Source organism: Condylura cristata, unplaced genomic scaffold (assembly GCF_000260355.1).
Source record: "Condylura cristata isolate star-nosed mole 26May11 unplaced genomic scaffold, ConCri1.0 scaffold00005, whole genome shotgun sequence".
Taxonomy (NCBI): Eukaryota; Metazoa; Chordata; class Mammalia; order Eulipotyphla; family Talpidae; genus Condylura; species Condylura cristata.
In genome coordinates, this window is record NW_004567106.1 from 63590800 (window position 1) to 63609157 (window position 18358).

The 18358-nt window shown below is 42.4% G+C and overlaps 1 protein-coding gene across 1 annotated transcript in view; it reads left to right on the top strand.

Moving 5' to 3' along the window:
• The window catches only part of CALD1 (caldesmon 1), a 167818-nt gene that overhangs the window by 64913 nt on the left and 84547 nt on the right, over nucleotides 1–18358 (top strand). The window contains exon 2 of the mRNA XM_012720775.1: nucleotides 339–429. The gene's annotated coding sequence lies outside the window, so the exon portion shown is untranslated. The remainder of the gene's footprint in view (nucleotides 1–338; nucleotides 430–18358) is intronic.

The following is an 18358-nucleotide window of genomic DNA, read 5'->3' on the forward strand; positions in this document are numbered from 1 at the left end:
TCTTAATATATATATGTATGTACATATATATACATATATATTTATTTAAAATGTTTAAAAGTTGTCCTTGAATATGATAATTTGCATTTGCACTCTGTGTCTGTTATTAACTATATACCACAGTCTCTGTCCCATTATTTAAAGGATTTTAAGAGGTGACTATCAAAATTTTTGTTTTTTTCAAATGCCATTGCACAATATCTATTTATATCCATGTCTCATTTCTCCTATAAGGCCCTAACTGACAACAGTACCTGAGGAGGAAATGATATTTTAAAAATATATTTTAAATGCATTTATTGCATTTAATTAATGTTTCCATTCTCCTTTTATACCAGGTATCCTTACATCATTTCCAGACCATCCAGTCAAAATCCACAGGAACTGGTGATCACCCAGAAGGCTCAGAAGGCATCTGATTGCATCCCTGTGAGTAGAGTTTCTGTGATTGGAGGGAGAAGGGTGAGGAGCAGGGACTGTGTTCTTTACCATCATACAGCTCTCTGCCTGAGTTTCTAAATCCTTACATGATGTGTGTTAAGAAACCTGTTTTGTTGTGCTTCTCGTCAGATACCATGATGTATTATCATGAAGTTAACTACCAAATTTGGAAGGGATTGTTTTTCCCTAGTTTATAATTTTTTTTTGCTTCATTTCTTATTTGTACAAACACTGGCCATTTCAGGAGCAACGCATTACGCCCCCTTTTAAGAAGCCCTCCCCACTCCCCCCCCCCAGGAGAACTTTACCAGAAGCAGGACTAGCACCAATTGTCAGTCAATTTTTGTTTCAAGGTCATGTCATTTGTACCCTGGCATTTGTTTGCCAGCGTTGCCTTGAGGAAGTACCACAGAGTGGGTGGCTTAAATGACAGTGATTTCTTTTCTCATAGCTCTGGAAGTTAAAAGGTGTCAACAGGTCTGGTTTCTTCTAAGGTCTCTCTCCTTGACTTGCACAATTTAATCTTTTTCCTGTCTTCATGTGGTGTGCGTTCTCTCTCTCACTCTTTCTCTCAGTTCCATTCTTCTTAAGAAACTTGTCATAGAGGAGTCAAACCCACCCTAAATAAACTTATTTTAACTTTATTGTCCCATTAAAGACCTGATCTCCAGTTCTTCAGTACGGCAAGGGTTGGGGAATGTTTAGTTCTTCAACATACGAATTTGAGGGGCACATAATTCAGTCCAAATTTCCCATCATCATTTTCCCCTCTACTATTTTGATTTCTAGTTAATTGTCCACAGACATCCCTCTGATTCTTCTCTCCTTAAGCCCCTTAACATTTCCATTGCTCTCAGAACAGTAGGTGTTCAAGAGGTGCATTGGAATTCTTGTCCACAACATAATTTCCCTATAACATGACTTTTCTGACAAGGAGGAACGAGTCTTTTCCATCTCTCACAGTCCTGGAGGAGTCTTGTATACAGTAACATTTATCATACTTAATAAGTGACTAATGAATGCATGACGATGAATGAAAAGATGATTAGAGGCAGCCTCTGAACGACAATTTATTGGCCTTCAAATGATTTCCATGTGATGATTATTAGTGATGCTTTCTCTTCCTCACTTATGATCCCCAAACAGTTGGCAGTAAGTCAAGATTGGAGAGAGGGGTTGGAAAAATGATATGATTAGTTGGTGGCAGGAGAATTACCACTTCCTTCCACGAGGAAGAAAACAGCGCATAGTATGATCCTGGCTCAGATATGGTTTCTCTTCAACAAGAACAATGATTGGGAACCAAGTGGGATGGATGATAAGTTCAATTGGGACTTACTGAAGATGAGGGACATCCGAGGCCACATGTCCGAGGCCACGATGCATAGCAAGTCTGCAGCTCAGGTGAGGAAAGGAGATAGACGCTTTTGGTCAAAGCCTCTACTTGGGAATTAAAGCCATGCCACTGGATGATACCACCCAGAAAGACCCAGGAAGAGGAGCAGTGTCTAGAAAAGTAACACTAGAAAAAAAAAAAAAGTAACACTGCATTTAGAATGTTCTGTTGGTGAATGGCAGGAGGCCATCATCCCACCGGGGCTGTGAAAGTGTGTGCGTTAGCCAGGGTGTGTGTCCATCTGTTTCTCTCTCTTGTGTTTTGGTCTTGTTAATTTCTTCTTCATCCAGTCCCTTGGGAGCTACATCCTGCCACCGTTAGCTAACTCCAGAGCATAGAGGGACTGGCCTTGGGTTGTGAAGACCCAGAACAAGTTTCTCTGAGCTCCACCATCAAGGAAATCTCTAATGTTTACCCTAGCCCTGGATTCCCTAATTGTTCCTGCTTACTATGACACAAATGAAAAGGGAAAAGATGTTTGTTCATTTCTCTTTCATTTTCTAAAGTATTATTTCTTTTCCTTTTGCTTTCTTTCTCTTTCTGTCTCTCTCCCTCCACCACTACAGTCCCTCCCCATCATGGTTCTTTCTTTAGTAGAACTCCTTGATATTTTTTTGGATTCCCCAAGTATTCAAGTATATGTAGAGGCTAACAGGAATCTGGAAGCTTCCTCCTCCTCTGCATACTCCCACCCATTTTTTAAAATGAACTTTGAGACACCAGCTTTCTTCAAGCATACTATTTCCATACTACTGTGTTCTTTGACTAGCCAGGAAAAAGATACCAGTTTTCACGCAGCTCCTCAAAATGTCAGTAACACCTGAGCCAGTGGTTTTTACTGAACTACCTATCTAAATGAAATGAGAAAGAAGGAATTTCCAAGCTTGAAAACAGGTCTGTGATCCATGAATGGCCTAGTTTGGGGTGTTTCAATGAATGGTGGCCTGGGGCCAGCATAGGTGTCTCCTGACTGTGTTTTGTTAATTTCAGTCCACTATAGGGCATGCAGAGAAAGATGGCTTTCCTGTGAGCATGTGAAAGAGGTTCTTTGAGTGGTGAGCACCTAGCAGGCTTTGCCCTTGTTTTAAAACAGTGTAAATGGGAGATTTTATAACCACTGTGGGCCAATATTTTTGAAGTCAGTTGAAGCTCCAGATGGAGTGGAAAGAAAGGGAGTTTTTTCTTCCTCTTTTCTTGAATTTTGTGGAATGAACCTCCCTGGACACCCCCACCTACTGTTCCATCTCCTGTTTAAGTGTGCCCACACCTGTGTCAGCAGGAGCCACAGGAGTCTTTGCTCATGCAGAAAGCTTTCCTACTCTTCTACAGATTTCAGGCTGCTTTGTAAGAAGGTCTCAGATCCACTTCTTTTTTGTTTAAGATTCATTTATCTATGCATATAGAACTAGGGTACCGGTTAGAGGTGCAGGGGGTGAGAGGATTCACCAGAGACAGAGTGGGGAGCAGAACAAGCAGATTGATGAAGTACACTGCTGAGGGGAGCAGCGGGCAGGTCAGGAGAGGTCTCCTGTGCCATATGGATCAGCGCCCTCGTTGGGGATTGAACTCAGGCTACAGTAGCTGCAATAGCTTCATAGTGCTGTGCCTTAGCCCATTGTGCCACCAGGGAGACTCACCCACTCTCTCACCTGTTCTCAGGTCCTTATCATGGGGCCTAAGGAGGAAAATACTCAATGAGCTTAAATTTGGTCAGGCATTGTGGGGGAACGAGGAATATGGCTGCCCAACTTTGTGGAAACTTTCATGAGAAGGAGGTCAAAGTAGATCCCAGCATCCCTCATGCAGATTTTACAGCTTTGGTCAATGATGGAGTTTCCCCGGCCAGGGGATTGGCCAGGGTATGGTACATGGGATTGTATAGTTTTCACTGGCCAGGGCACCACCAAGGACGCCTGTCCAGCACACAGGAGGTAGGCAAAGAGCTTGTGCCCGGGAGGGGACAAGCAAGATGGGAGGCAGCAGAGAAAAAAGGTGGTTCCCACAGTTCTGGCCTGGAACTCCTTGCCAGCCGTTAGGGCTGATAAACATGCATTAATATTGCAATACAAAGAAAAAGAATGACTGTGTACTTGGCTTGCAACCACAATTATTGAAAATTTTACCTGGAGGTCCAACCGTGAGAAGATTTGTGTGATTCAAAGACAAAGATTCAACGGCTTCCTAACCCAGCTTTGGGGCATTCAACAAAACTGAGCTGTGAATGCCCGGCTGTGCCCAGGACTCTAGGAGGATCTAAGTAGCACAAACACTCAATCTGGGGGGGAAATCTGAGACATTTTCCTTCCTACTATTCTCTGTATTCCAGGACCAACTTAATGCCAAATGAGATCTTGATTTTTTGAATGACTTTTAGTAGAGGAAAAGGCAGAGCCATGTTCCCTAAAACAGATATTTGAGGCCAAATTTATTACTTGAGTTTTTTTTCCCTCTTCCTTTAAAAAATTTTTTTTTTTCTAATTCAAAACAAAATGTCTGTCATTCACTCTCACACCAGCCTTTAAGAGCTGGAGACAAATGGAGTCTGAATATTCACGCCAGTGTGGTATAAATGAGCTGTGATTTCAGGATGTTGGCTGTTTCTCTGACGGGGGTATGGGGAGGGGCGGGGAGTGGTTGACTAGTTTAATATCTTTGGCTGGGAACACTTGGTTTAAGAGGGATGGAGGAGGCCAATATTAATATTGAATCCTGTTATTTAAGGACCAAAATGATATATCATGGAATGGGGGGGCATCCTGAGTTTGGGGAGAAGAGTGTGTCTCCCATCCAGAGGATGCAGGGAGAGTGAGTGAGAACACACGTAGGGTGGAAGGGGGAAGGGAAGACATTCTTCTGAAAGATTATTTTTTTTCTTTTTTTCTTCTTCAGGGGCTTCTTCCCATAAGTTCCTTATGTCCATGGTTGCAAATCTGATTCTTTCACTTTCTTGGGAAAGTTGAGAAATATAGAGTCATCTGTTACAGTAAGAAACTCTGCAGTCATAGCTAACTGTCTCCCCCACATTGGCTCCTGATGGATGAGAAATAAAAGATGGAGTGGGCCCTCCCTGGTGGCACAGCTGTTTAAAACGCAGCACTGCAAAGCTGGCGGCAGCCACTTCTATGCAAGTTCCATCCCTGGCCCCGGAGGTGACCCACATGGCACGGCTGACCTCTCCTGTCTCACCACTACTCACCTCAAAACTGTACTTCATCAGTCTGTCTGCTCTGCTCCCCATTCCGTCTCTGGTGAATCCTCTCACTGCCCCTGCACCTCTGGCCTGTACCCCAGTTCTATGTGCATTAAAAAAAGATAAAAGATGTAGTTGTAAATTGGGTGGTACTGGGAGACTTGTGACAACCATTAGCACCGTCTGCCTTTTTCCTGCACCTCCCAGAAGCATTCAGCCCCCCATTCCCCTATTCATCCTACCGCTGCAGACTGAGTCGGAGCCACTCCCTCCCAGTGCTATGTTGGGCCGGGGCTCCACCAGCCATTCTGCTCCTCTGCTCTCGCTATAAAATGAACTCTTTTTTACTCATGCAATGGAAAATTTGGTGAATCCAGTAATGTGCTCATTGACGTAAACAGTGATTTCTGATACTTTTATTTATCTTTCATTGGTCTCATCTTGGCAAAGAGTCATAATATTTTAAATTTCCCTGCCCTCTCATCCACCTACCCTATTTAATTATGTGGCTTATGGGCAAAACACTGCAACGCACTGGCTGTATCTGTAATTCTCCTTTTCTTCACATCCCTTTGAAGAGCGATGCCTAACGGGCCCTTCATTATTTGTTTTCTAAATTCTGGTTTTCATGAAGCATTTTTTTAAAGGGGGATAGGCCTGCAATTTCAAAGTCATTGAAAATTAAAAGCAAGGGTAAGGGGTCATGATACTCTCATAGAAGCAGCATCAAAGGTGACAGACCGGAGTGGACTCTATGCAGTTCAGCTGCAGGGCCTTGTCCCTCGTCTTGCTTTAACCCCCACCTAACCTTTTTACATTTAATCTTTTCTTGCTTAAGGAGTAGGCCTCCCACCTAAATCAGATTTCACAAACCCCGGTTGTTCGGAGATGGACACAAACAAGCAGACCAACTTAGATGAGCCAGGTTCGTGTCTACAGATAATTGAATGAATAAAATAAAGAAGTGGCCAAGGTGTGAAGTATTATCACTTAAGTAAGAGAGGAGCATGAATTCAACTTGTTTTCTAAAGTAAACCACACTCAGATGAAATAATAAATCAGTTGGCCAAAGCACCAGTGAACATTAAGAGGAGATTCATCTTTACTTTGCTTCTAAACACTAAATAGGCTCTTCCCCTCACATGGAGTCACCAGATCCTCCAGGAAAGGATGCGGCTCCTGGCCGGGGCATTGGCAGAGCAGCGCCGGGGCTTCCGGGCCGTCACACGATCGTGTCCTTCTGAGGTCCTTGCCGCCTGTGTTATGCATTACAGGTCTTGTGGGAAAGAGCACAGGGCCAGGGGCCAGAGTGCCGACGCCGGGACCGGGTTGTCTGGCTGTCCATTCCAGCCCTACTGCTGACGAGGTCTGTGACCTTGGACCAGAACTGGGCCTTGGTCTTTTTAACTATAAAGTGGGGACAATAGAGATGGTTTTAAGGATGTAATGAATGTTAACTGTGCTTCAACTGTGCCTATACATAGTAAATGCCACATAACCATCTTCCAAATAAGCAAACTCCTCCATCTGGGCTGTAAACCAGCCCACTCTAGTGCATCCTTCCAATGCCTCACAGTGGCCAGCCTGGCCCTGGTCAACCATTCATGAAGGGTAATAAATCAGGAGTCACAGATCAGTCACCTGGTTTCCACGCTCATCTGCAAATGTGCTTCTCTGGTCCAGCATGATTTTTTTTCTTTCATATGAATTTGAAGCTCTTAGGGATGCATGCATTCTCAGTTCCCCCATAAACCACACTCCCCAAATATTTACTTATTTGGTCCTTAAGAGCATGGAGTCTATCATCTCCGGCATAACTGAGTGATCACATGATATGTGAATACGCATCAGTGACAGTTTTTATGGCTCACTGGAGTGGGGAGATGGAGCCAATAAGCTACTTCCATTCCCTGAGCACCCCACCAGTGGGGTTCCAGTGATCCTACACATCCCTGCTACTATGCTAGAAGTCACGAAAGGGAAATGGAAGAGCTCATAATTTGAGTGAATGCTTGCTTGGAGTGGAGAAGTCCCCTCCCCCCAGTGGAAAGACCATTTTCATTTTGGATTGATTTGGTCTGGGTTGTGTCCATTATATGAAGCTGGCGTCAGGACTGCTCAGATCTCAATGATTTAACAAACAATGGTTGGCCACTCAAGCTTGCTCTTTCTCTGAGCCTGGCTGGGCAAGGCTCTCTGTTCCACACCATCGCCATCCTTACTTTGGGACCCCAGCTAACCACTACACAGAAGAGTAAAAGGAAATCATAGGAGGACCTCATGTCAAGTGACATGGTTACCCCCAAGGTGGCATAACACACTGCTCACAGTTCATTGGTCAGGACGACTATTCATTTGGCTCCCCTGACCCCCAGGAGGCTGGCAACTATATGGGACAGAAACGCAGGATACCAACATCAGTGGCCAGTGTCATGGTGTTATTTGGGTCTGGGATGCTCAGATGAGAAGCTTTTCTTTCAATATGGGTGACTGGGTGAGCATCCCCAAGCATCTAGAAATGCCAGTAAAATACCCAGCCCTGTGAGGGACTATCAAAGCTTATCTGGACCCTGACGTTGAACAGTTTCAGATGCACTCAAGGGAAAGAGTAAGTTTAGAACATTTGTATCACAAAGCCATATCCTATTGCTCACCAAAAAGAACAGTATCCACAGTGTTGCAGAACTGGAAGAGGCAATGGTTCTGAAATAAAGACAAGACTGAGCTAGACTCTAAAAAAATATATGGGATTTGCAGGTTACAGAGAGAGGACTTCAGGTTACAGAGAGAGGAAGTAGAGACAAAGACTGAAATGCCAACTCTGGACTTGACCTGGTTGTGAGTTATGTTAGGGTGGGCAGGAAAGAATCGTAGGATAGGTCTGGGGGTGGGGGCCACTCCATGGGAGAGTCTCTGTGGTCTGTGGGGAAATCGGAAGGTGGTGTATGCATGGAGGGTCACCTTTCCTAACGAACACCTCTAAAAGCCAGGTACCAAACCCTCCTGCTTCTTCAAACCCACAGTTTCCCAGACCTTCAAGGCAGTTGCTGAGCTGAGAGAGCAGTAAACCTCAAGATGTTCCTGCCTCCAGCTGAAGGCATCTTCTGTTGCTCCCCCTGCTAACAAAGAATATCCAAGTTCAAGTGGAATAGCCTCCCATTGCTGGGGTCAGTTCAGCTTTGTTTTGCTGTGTAACATCTGTTTTTGAAATTCGACTGAGACCCTGACTTAAATCTGTTTAACTTAAAAAGCAGCAAGAGAACATCTTGTTTTCATGAATGTCCAGGGGCTGTGTGTCAACAAATAAAAGGTCTGTTTGTGGTATTCAAAGCGGAAAAGCTGGTTGAGCGATGTTCGGCCACTGGGGTAGATTTATTATGGACTGTTTGTTTCTTGGAATCGTGAACTAAAGCTTCAAAACACAAAGCAGAGTGGCTTCTTTTAAATCAGCAGATTTCTGTTTGATGGTGGGTGAGAAACATGCTTTTATTGTCAGGAGGTCACTGAGCTGGACGGTTTCTAGGAAGAGGTCCTCATTTGGGAAGTTAATACCTTAAATGGCTTCCCTATGTCGCTGTAAGTGCTGGCAGAAGGCATCTCACAGATCGTTAATTTGGTATTATTTACACAGGACCTAAGGTTGGGGAAAAAGAGTATGAATAGCTCACCAGTGCTCAAACCTGACCTCCACTTTACTCCTCACTTACTGCTGTAGGAGAGAGAAATGGAAAAGAGTTTATTTGTCAGCACCCAGAAGAATGAGTGTCTGGCACATAATAGGTGTTGATATCTATTTAATAGATACAAACTCTAATCTTATAAGCCCATGGTCCCTCTGTGAATGGACATCTGTATGTGTATGGCTACCATTCAATTTGAAAAAGTTACTACTGTCTGTGTCTTACTCTATCCTAAGAAAACCTTCAGGTCATTCTTTTTCATTCCTCTCAAATTTTATTGATTTGCCATCAGTTGAATAACTATAGAACCTTGGGGATACAGCCTCATCCCTCCAAAGGTTCACAGGCTTCCCTCACCCTCCACCAAAGCTCCATCAGCTCATTCTTGTCATTCTCAAAATAGCTTGTGCTTTCCCTTCCTTGTCTTCAGCCCATGTTCTACTGTGTGTATTGCCTGAGTCTCCATCAGATCGTAAGCACCATGAGGACAGGGCTGTGACAGTCACAGTGTATAGGTCACACCACACCTGGGAGATAGTCCATGAGTGCTACCAAAGAGGATTTACTGAAGGTTTTATGGAGGTTTTTGTTGTGATGATTATCAAACTGTAACCACTGTTTAATATGTATGGATTTAAACGGAGCAGAAGACAACAGGGCTTGTAGCACGGTGGAATATTGGGGGTGGGGGGTCTGTTGTGTGATGACACATTCCCATTCATTTGGCCACACACTTGACTGAAGGTCTGAGTGGGATGGGTGAGTCAACATCTGATGTTACATCTCTACTTAAAGATTGTCAGGCCCTATCTGTTCTATCACTGGCTGGGGTGAATGTCAGCCCATAGCGATAGGTTAGAATTTTTTTTTCCTCTCAAATAATCGATTCACTCATAGTGAGATTAAACCTTTGACTTTACCCTTCATAGTGATAAATTCACTTAGCTACCTGGCAAAGACAGGTCTAAGATCAATGTTCAGATAAAAGATGTGTTGGGTGCCCACTGGGCACATGACTTAATGTGTCTGTTCACTGGGCACATGGTCACTGTCCACCTCGCTGATGGTCAAATGACTAGTCATTCAGTTTGAGAAGGAACAATGTGGATTCACTAGCTTCACTTTGCTCTGGCTGCTTCTAGAGACAGGGTGAAATGGGAATGATTTGTGAGTTCAAAAAGGATCATAAGAGAAATGCTCATTCGTTTACAAGAAGTGCAATTCCACAATAGTTTCTTGCTTTGTGTACTTGAAAACATTCCCAAAGAAACAAAGTTGGATGAAGAAAAAAATAATGGGAGAAAGGAAAAATAATACTCTGCATTCTGAACAATTCCACTTTAATAGGTTGATCTGTCTGCCAGCTGGCCACAGTGTTGACTACTTGTAATATATACTTTTGGTAGGCCGCATGTAGTTCTTGGAACTGCTTATATTAGACTGCAGAAACTTAATTATTCTAAAATTGGCAGGACTCGCTCTGGTTACTTAATACAAAATTGCTTAGTCATCTTTATGCAGTGGACTGCATTGTTTTAAGTGTGAAAAATTGTGAAATGCAAATGTGCTCCAAAGAGATTTTAGGTCAGGTAGGAAAACAAGAAGGTATCAGTTTTTACAAGACGCTTAGCAGGTGGTTGCCACATGGTTTAATCTCACGATCTAGATGACTGTTGCATTGAAGTACTTGATTGCAAGTGTTTTTCCATTTGCTTTTGGATTTTGTTGGATGCAAAAAGCTGCTGCTGCTGCTGCTTAGATTGGATTATATTCCACCATTTTGCAAAGTACAGGTCTTCTAGCAAGAGTTTGAGAATTCTAGAATCAGCTGTCAGAACAACTTTCTGGTTCCCAGGAGGAGACAAGAAGGCCATCTCAAGCTGGTCAGAATAAAGGTCTTCCTTGGGCACTTTTAATTTGAATACTTACCATATTTTAACCCTGCCTTCCAAGCTTTATAAAACCTCCAGATGGAAAAATGACAGGAAAAATGAATTTCCTGCATGTATTTCAGTGTCTGAGGTAGCACTGGAGATCTCCAGTTTTCCCTTGAATGCCCATGACAACTTTAGGCTCTTCCTGTGTCCTGGGCTGTGGCTCCCAAGAGAGATGGTGAGGAAAGAAAAAGACCTATATAGCTGATGGGTAGTGATACCAAGCCTGAGAAAGTTAAATGCGCAAGCAAACATGCACAATAGTGCTTTATGTCTAATTACTGAGCATGGTTAGGGAGCAAAATCAGGTAACACTTTTTTTCAGGGTGACAGAAACATATAAATCAGACTGTATGTCAGTGTTTTCTTTCTTTCTTTTTTTTTTTTTAAGATTTATTTATTTTTGCATACAGAACTGGGTACAGGCCAGAGGTACAGGGGCAGTGAGAGGATTCACCAGAGACAAAGTGGGGAGCAGAACAGGCCAACAGACGAAGTACGCAGCTGAGGGGAGCAGCTGGTGGATCAGGAGAGGTCTGCCGCACCATGTTGGTCACATCTGGGGCAGGGATCACACTCATGTAGAAGTGGCTTCAGCTCTTAGTGCTGCGCTTTAACCCACTGCGCCACCAGGGAGGGCCCTGAATGTCAGTGTTTTCTAATTATGATGGAGGAGTGGATAGGAATATCCAAGGTCATGGTCATTTAGAATATTTCAGTTCAACCTTGAAAAGACGAGTCTTTTCTTATTCATCACATGTCTTCTTTGACCTTCTTTCTCTTTGAACATCCCAGAACAAATCTTTTCCCTGATATGATAAATGCCTAACATTACTCTTCTTAAAACCACAATATATTCCTAAGATAGATGAACTGGAGCAAGATAACCATGACTATAAATCACAGTATAAAACAGAGTTCCATAATAAACCACCCTGTCCCCAAAGTTACTAAAAACTCAACAGAAGACATGACTCTTTGATTGTGTCTCAAACTAGTTCTTCTCGTTAGCAATTAATTCCAATAGATAAGCAATCTTCTGAATCCACTACAATTTAGTTAGCCAAATTTAAGAAAAAAATGATCAGGTATGATCTTCAAGGGATCACAGAAGTAATAATCTCCAGGAGTTTACAATCTTCAGGGGAAAGACAGATATGTGTGTAGTAATTAAAATGCAAGCTACAGACTAAGTTCTCAAATAGAAAGATAATAATGGCATCAGTAGAAACTTAGGTTAGTGAGTAAGTGATTCTGAGATCCCAGTATCTTCTGCTCATCGTAAGTAGTTTTCTCAACTCTGAGCTATTCCTTACATGGAGAAAGTTTCAGAAATCCCCAAACTACCAGCGAAATGACTCATATGAAAGGAAGGAGGAAGCAGATTAAGTACTTGTCTGCTTATTATTTTAACTTCTGTGTAGATTTATGTCTTTAAATTATTCATTTATTATGTCCAAGGGATATATTAATTATGTCCCTTAGTTTGGTTTCCAAGCTTTTCCTCTTAGGCTATAGGTTTTTTAAAAAAAGTCTCTCGTCTATAATTCCAGAACACAAAAAAGTGAATTGATCTTAATGAACAGTTGAACAATTCACTAGAGAATAATTAATCCCTGATAGTAATCACATGTCTTTTGTATAGAAAATGTCACTAATAAATTCCCACTAGTTGAGGAAATGTGGACGAGACACACCATGAAATTCTGTTCCATCATAAGGAATGATGAAATACTTCCATTTACAGCAAAGTGGAGGGAATTCTGTGGCATAAAGCCAAGTCAGAATGACAATGACACCTATTGACGGTTTACATGGCAACTCGACAGAACAAATTATTTATAAAATCTAGTGGACATGAATAAAGCATCAGAGGTCAAGAGGAAGGGAGAGGGCGAAAGAGGTGTAAGGGGTGAGGTTGAGGAGGGAGAAGTACCTGTGAGACATGCCTTTGATAGGTAGACAGTGTTGAAAAACATGGAATACTCCATATAGGTGGTATTATTTACAGCAATACCTCAAGATGCCACATAAAATCCCTAAATGTGTTGTCTTCCCAAGGATTGAAGTCAAGGTGTAAAGACACCATTTTAGCAGTCTACACTGTTCCACCTGCTCACTGTTCCTAAGTGAAAGAACGGGCCCCAAAACATGGATTTCAGTAGTATGAAACCTATCTGTTCTCTTGTTTTCAAACAGAGAAACTGTATGTAGTACACAGAGAAAATATCTGTAACTTCAGCTACCCATGCTAGGTTCCAAAACTGTTATACAATAAGCCATTTTGAGAGAGAAGTCACATTCACATAAATTTTCTTATAGTATATTGTTATAATTTTCTATATTATTATTACTAATCTCTTATGCCTAATTCGTAAATGAAATTTTATCCTAAGTGTGTATAGTGTACGTATGTTCAGAGATAAGGCAAGGGCAATGGCCTTGAACAATATGGAGTGCCAAACCCTTTGCAATTAAAATTCACATAGAAGTTTGACTCCCCCAAAGTTTAACAACAGTTGTCCCTTGGTATTTGCAAGGGATTCATTTCAGGATTGCCTTCTTCCCCCAGATACGGAGAGTCAACTATAGGATCGAAAAAACATTTCATATAAGTGAGCCGAGAGTTCAAACCCAGTTTTTCAAGGGACAACTGTGAAAATAAAGCTAGATACTATCCATGATTTCAGACATTCACTGGGGGATATATCCCCCTGTGGATCAGGATAATGCTAAAACACTGAGCAGAGAAAGGAAAACAGGTTATAACTGATGAACCTACTCCTAGAAGGCCTTTGTGTACTGGGTCTCACTGATTAGAGAAAGAGAAGATCAAATTCCTCAAGTCAATCCATTCATTCTATTTCTTTGTTACTGATCTTGACAAATGTGCCTTGGTGATTGCATACATCTTTTTAAAGTAGCACAGATTTTTGGAACAACATGATGAAGGCTGGGCTAAAGTTAAGTCCAAATTGTATGTCACAATCCATGTGTTTATTTGGTTTTTGACTCCCAAATGAACCATTCAGTTCAGAAAAGAGCAAAGCAAGCTGATAAATTGAACTTTTTTGAAAGGACAGAAGTTCATTTCCTACAGTCAGAAAGAAAACACTACCAGATTTACTGCATAACTACTGCAAATGTGGATTTAAAGAACTTTGGTGATTCAGATACAGCCTGTTCCCAAGGTCACTAACTCACTTTATAAATACTGATCAATCGAAGTGCAGAGATGAATCCAATTGAGTTACATTTCCATACCCAGAATGATAAGCTCTAAAATAAAACCCCAGTGGTGCTAATCAGCTACAATTCCTAAATGCCTACTCTTTGCCAACAGTAGAGATTATTTCAAAGACTATCTGTTAATAAGTGGCCTTATGATGAAAAGCATGTGGGAAATAAAAGATCAACAAAATATTCCAATGCTAGATTGAATAATTGATGAGCTGTGGCAGGGAATACTCTATTACCAAATGACAGATATATTCAGATATATTGACAGATATATTCAAGGTGGAAGATAGCGCTTCCCAGACAGTATCCTCAACAAAGGTCTCATAAAGGAAGGTCATTTTAGCCAGAAATTCACAACTGAGAGCCTGTGTACACTGAAGAGAAGAGGGGAGCTCATTCCATATGAGTGGAATGATATTAATAAATGTGCAAAATTTGACAATTATCTGATATATTTGACAGGCAATAAAGTATATGCTAAGATGCCGTTGAATGAGCTTCTGTTACACAGGCTAATGCTTTCTAAATCCTAAGAATGAAAAGAATGCATTTTGATATCAAAACAGGCCTGGAAAGGGAGAAAGATGGACATGTCATATTTGATGCAACATCTTTGCTGAATAAGAGGACAGATATAGTAACAAACAGATGGAGAAGAATGAAACTTTGGGCTTCATCTGATCCAATCATGTCATTTTCCAGAGAAGAAAAACTCAGAGGAGAGAGTCCAGATCTCCTAAGTCTGACTCCAGTTCACTGTTTTCCAAGTAGTTGTGGAGGGAGACATTGGGAAGGTTGAGGTTAAGGAAGTTAATGCTGGAGTGTGTTACACCCAGAAGTTACCCGGATGAAGAGAATCATCAAGGGACAGCTGAAATTAACACAAACCTTTAGGAGAGACAAAACATGGCTTATACTCAGCTATAAATAAAGATGAAATCTTGCCATGTTCGACAGCACGGATGGTTCTTGAAGGGATTATACTAAATGAAATAAGTCAGAAAGAGAGTGACAAATATTGTATGATTTCACTTGTGTGGAATATAAAGAAACAAAGCAAATGAACAAACAAACAAAACAAAAACAGACCTTCAGCCTCTGACAACAGAATGGCAGTTTACTAGAGGGGAAGGAAATGAGGGGTAGGAGGTTGGGGCGTGGGGGTATGGATGATGGTGGATGGTAACTGGGACCTTGGGGTGGGTGCCCCTGTGATATGTGCATTTGACAAGATATGAAGCTCTACTGCTAAAACTCAGTTACCTCAATTTAAGAATAAAATGACGCCTGGCTTTCTCTTGCAAAGTACTGAAGCAAAGAACAGATGATGGGTGGGACTTGAGGCTGAAGTTGGGTGTGATAGGCTTGGTAGAAGTTGAAAGGAAAAAGAAAGTCTAAATGTAAGTTCCAAAAAGGCAGGAACTTTTTCAGTTTTATTCACACTGGTATCCCCAGTGCAAAACAGAATCTAGCACAAATGCTCAGGAAATTCTCATTAAATTTAAGATAAATGTTTTTATAGTTAGACCTTAAAATTTATAACACGTAGATAGTGATTAGTCAGAAAGGAACTCTCTAATAATGGGACCTACCATTGAAAAATTAAGGTTCCATGTAGTACAGATAGATTGGGGGTGAGGGTTTAGAGGCAGAGGAGGAAGGTCCATAATGGGGGGCTCCCTGCAAAAGGAGAATCTCTAACACCTCAGAGGAACGTACATGACGAGGCTATCCAGATAGAACCATCTTGATATATGAGTCTAACAAAGAGGTAGCAACAAAAGAAGAGGGACTTAATAAATATCAGCAAGATTTCTCTTAATTGAGATCTCTTAGACATGATTTAAACCAAATGGGTTTGAAATTCAAAAGGTCTGAGTCATTTTTATGATCACTTCTTACCTGGGTTTCTTTGATCCAGTGAATGAAAATAGACATCACTGACAATAGTCTTCTCAGAATTGCTCTGGAGTCTCTCTGACAGAAAATCCCTGAAAGGTAAAACAATTTGTAGAGGGACACTTCTTAAATTTGCCCGGAACTATAGTGGTTAAGGACACACATGTTGAAATTCTGTAAAGCGAAGATGATAATAGATGTTTCGTAGGTTTATTATATAGGTAAGATTACACATTATTCCATGGTCCACAGAGACATCAAGCAGTGTAAATATATAAATAAATAAAAATGGAGGACTTGAAAGCATACTGCTAAGTGAAAGAAGCCAGTTAGTAAAGGCTAAATACTGTATGACTCCAAGGATAGACCATTCTGGAAAAGACCAAAGCTATATAACCAGTAAAAAGATCAGATGATTGCCAAGCTTTGGGACGGGGGCAGACAGGACTGTTCAGGGCAGTGACACTCCGTGGTCGGATATGACGCATTTGGCACATCCCACGCAACTATACAAAACAGGGTGTGAGGCCATGTGACCTGTGGGCTCAGCTAATAAAAGTGCATCTGTGTCGATTCATCAGCAATGGCAAAGGGACTGCAAGATGTTAACAGTGGGCTGTTTGAGGTTGCAAGTACCACAAACTGGAGTCTTAGAACTACAAACTTGAGCCCTTCCTGGTTGCGCAAGGGGTTACAGCCTAGCATTATGAACATATCCAGCCATTGCAACACACGTTCAATCCCCGGCCAGGGAGCTGACCCACATGGCGCAGCAGACCTCTCCTGTCCCAACCACTGCTCCCCTCAGCAGTGTATTTCAGTCGATCTGCATGTTCTGCTCCCCACTCTGTCTGTGGTGAATCCTCTCACCCTCCACACCTCTGGCCTGTACCCCAGTTCTTGTATGCATAAATAAATAAATCTCTTAAAAACAAAAATCAAGGCCCTCCCTGGTGAAGCAACGTATTAAAGCACAGTACTGTGAAGCTGGCTACAGCTGCTTCACCGTGAGTTCGATCCCCAGCCAGGGAGGTGACCCACATGACGAGACAGACCTCTCCTGACCCGCCCGCTGCTCCCCTCAGCAGTGTACTTCGTCAATCTGTCTGTTCTGCTCCCCACTCTGTCTCTGGTGAAGCCTCTCACCACCACTGCACTGCTGGCCTGTGCCCCAGTTCTGTATGCATAAAACAACAACAGACTTATTACCTCTCAGTTCCAGAAGCTAGAAGTACAAAATGAAGGCATCAGCATCAGCAGGACCATGACACCCCGCCCCCCATAGGCCCTCAAATTTCTCCAAGCTTCTGGTAGCCCCGCTTGTTTCTTACCCTCCATCTTATTGTGGGGTGCTCCCGTGAGTGCCCCATATCATATTATCTTCCCTCTGAATGTACCTACAACCAAATTTTCCCCTTTTGCCAAGATACTAGCCATCCCAGTTAGTACCCTCTCCCTATTTCCAAATAAGGCAACGTTCTGCGGTGGGGGGCGGTGGGGGTTAGATCTGCAACCTGTCTTTGGACCATTCACTGCTCCAGGAAATGTGGCACAGGGGGAAGGAAGGGATGATATGGAAACTGTACTTTATGATTGTTTTTTCTCTAAATTTGAAACTACCTTAGAAAGAAAGCCCATTTGTGAAAGAAAAAAGGTCCAGCACAGAGTCTATATTCAATAAAGATAGTTGTTCCGGCAGCTGCATTACCTGATTCATCATCCCTGACACAAACAATTTCATCCTCTTATTCAAGGCCTCGACTGACATTGCCCCGAATCCTAAGGGCTTTCTCCCACTCATTTACTGTGCAGTTCACGACGATTTGAAGGTAGCTAGGCCTTACCTTTTACCACATGGCTACCGCTCTCATAATAATAATAATGTCTTGGCTGTATTCCTACACTTGTGCCATAGCTCGGATGTACACACACATTCATCTCAGCTTCTCATCCACCGATGTCCCCAGGGAAAGCACAACAGAGAAGTCCTCCTTATGACAGAGTCACACGGGCCCATAGTGGGGGGATTTGTAAATATAAAACTTCAAATCAGACATGTTGGTTGAAAGGTGCACTTCAGATAATAACCTCAATCTCTTTAACCTGAGAATCATGAGTTGGATAGGATAAGCAACTTCAATTCCGAATGGAGAGAGGGAAATAGGGAAGAAGAAATGACAGAGAATGAGACAAATGAAGAAATGGCAGAAGAAATGTTGATAGTGATGCTCATGAAGCAGAGAGGAGCAGGGGGCAGGTGAACCTTCAGCATGCCCGTAGAGGTGGGGGTGAAATACTGGAGGTTGGCTCATAGAACCTTCCACCGGGGCCAGGAGCACTGCAGTATTATTGTCAAAAAGGAGGGGCAGGGAGTTAAGAGGTTTAAAATCTGTACTGCTGTCTTCTTATTTAATTACAGCAGCCTGGGTGTGGCCAGTTTCGAGAAAATCTGGCATTTCAGAACCTGTATTAAAAAGACAGTTATATCGGGCCCTCCCTGGTGGCGCAGCGGGTTAAAGCACTGCACTGAGAAGCTAAAGCCACTTCCGCATGAGTTCGATTCCCGCCTGCCCCGGAG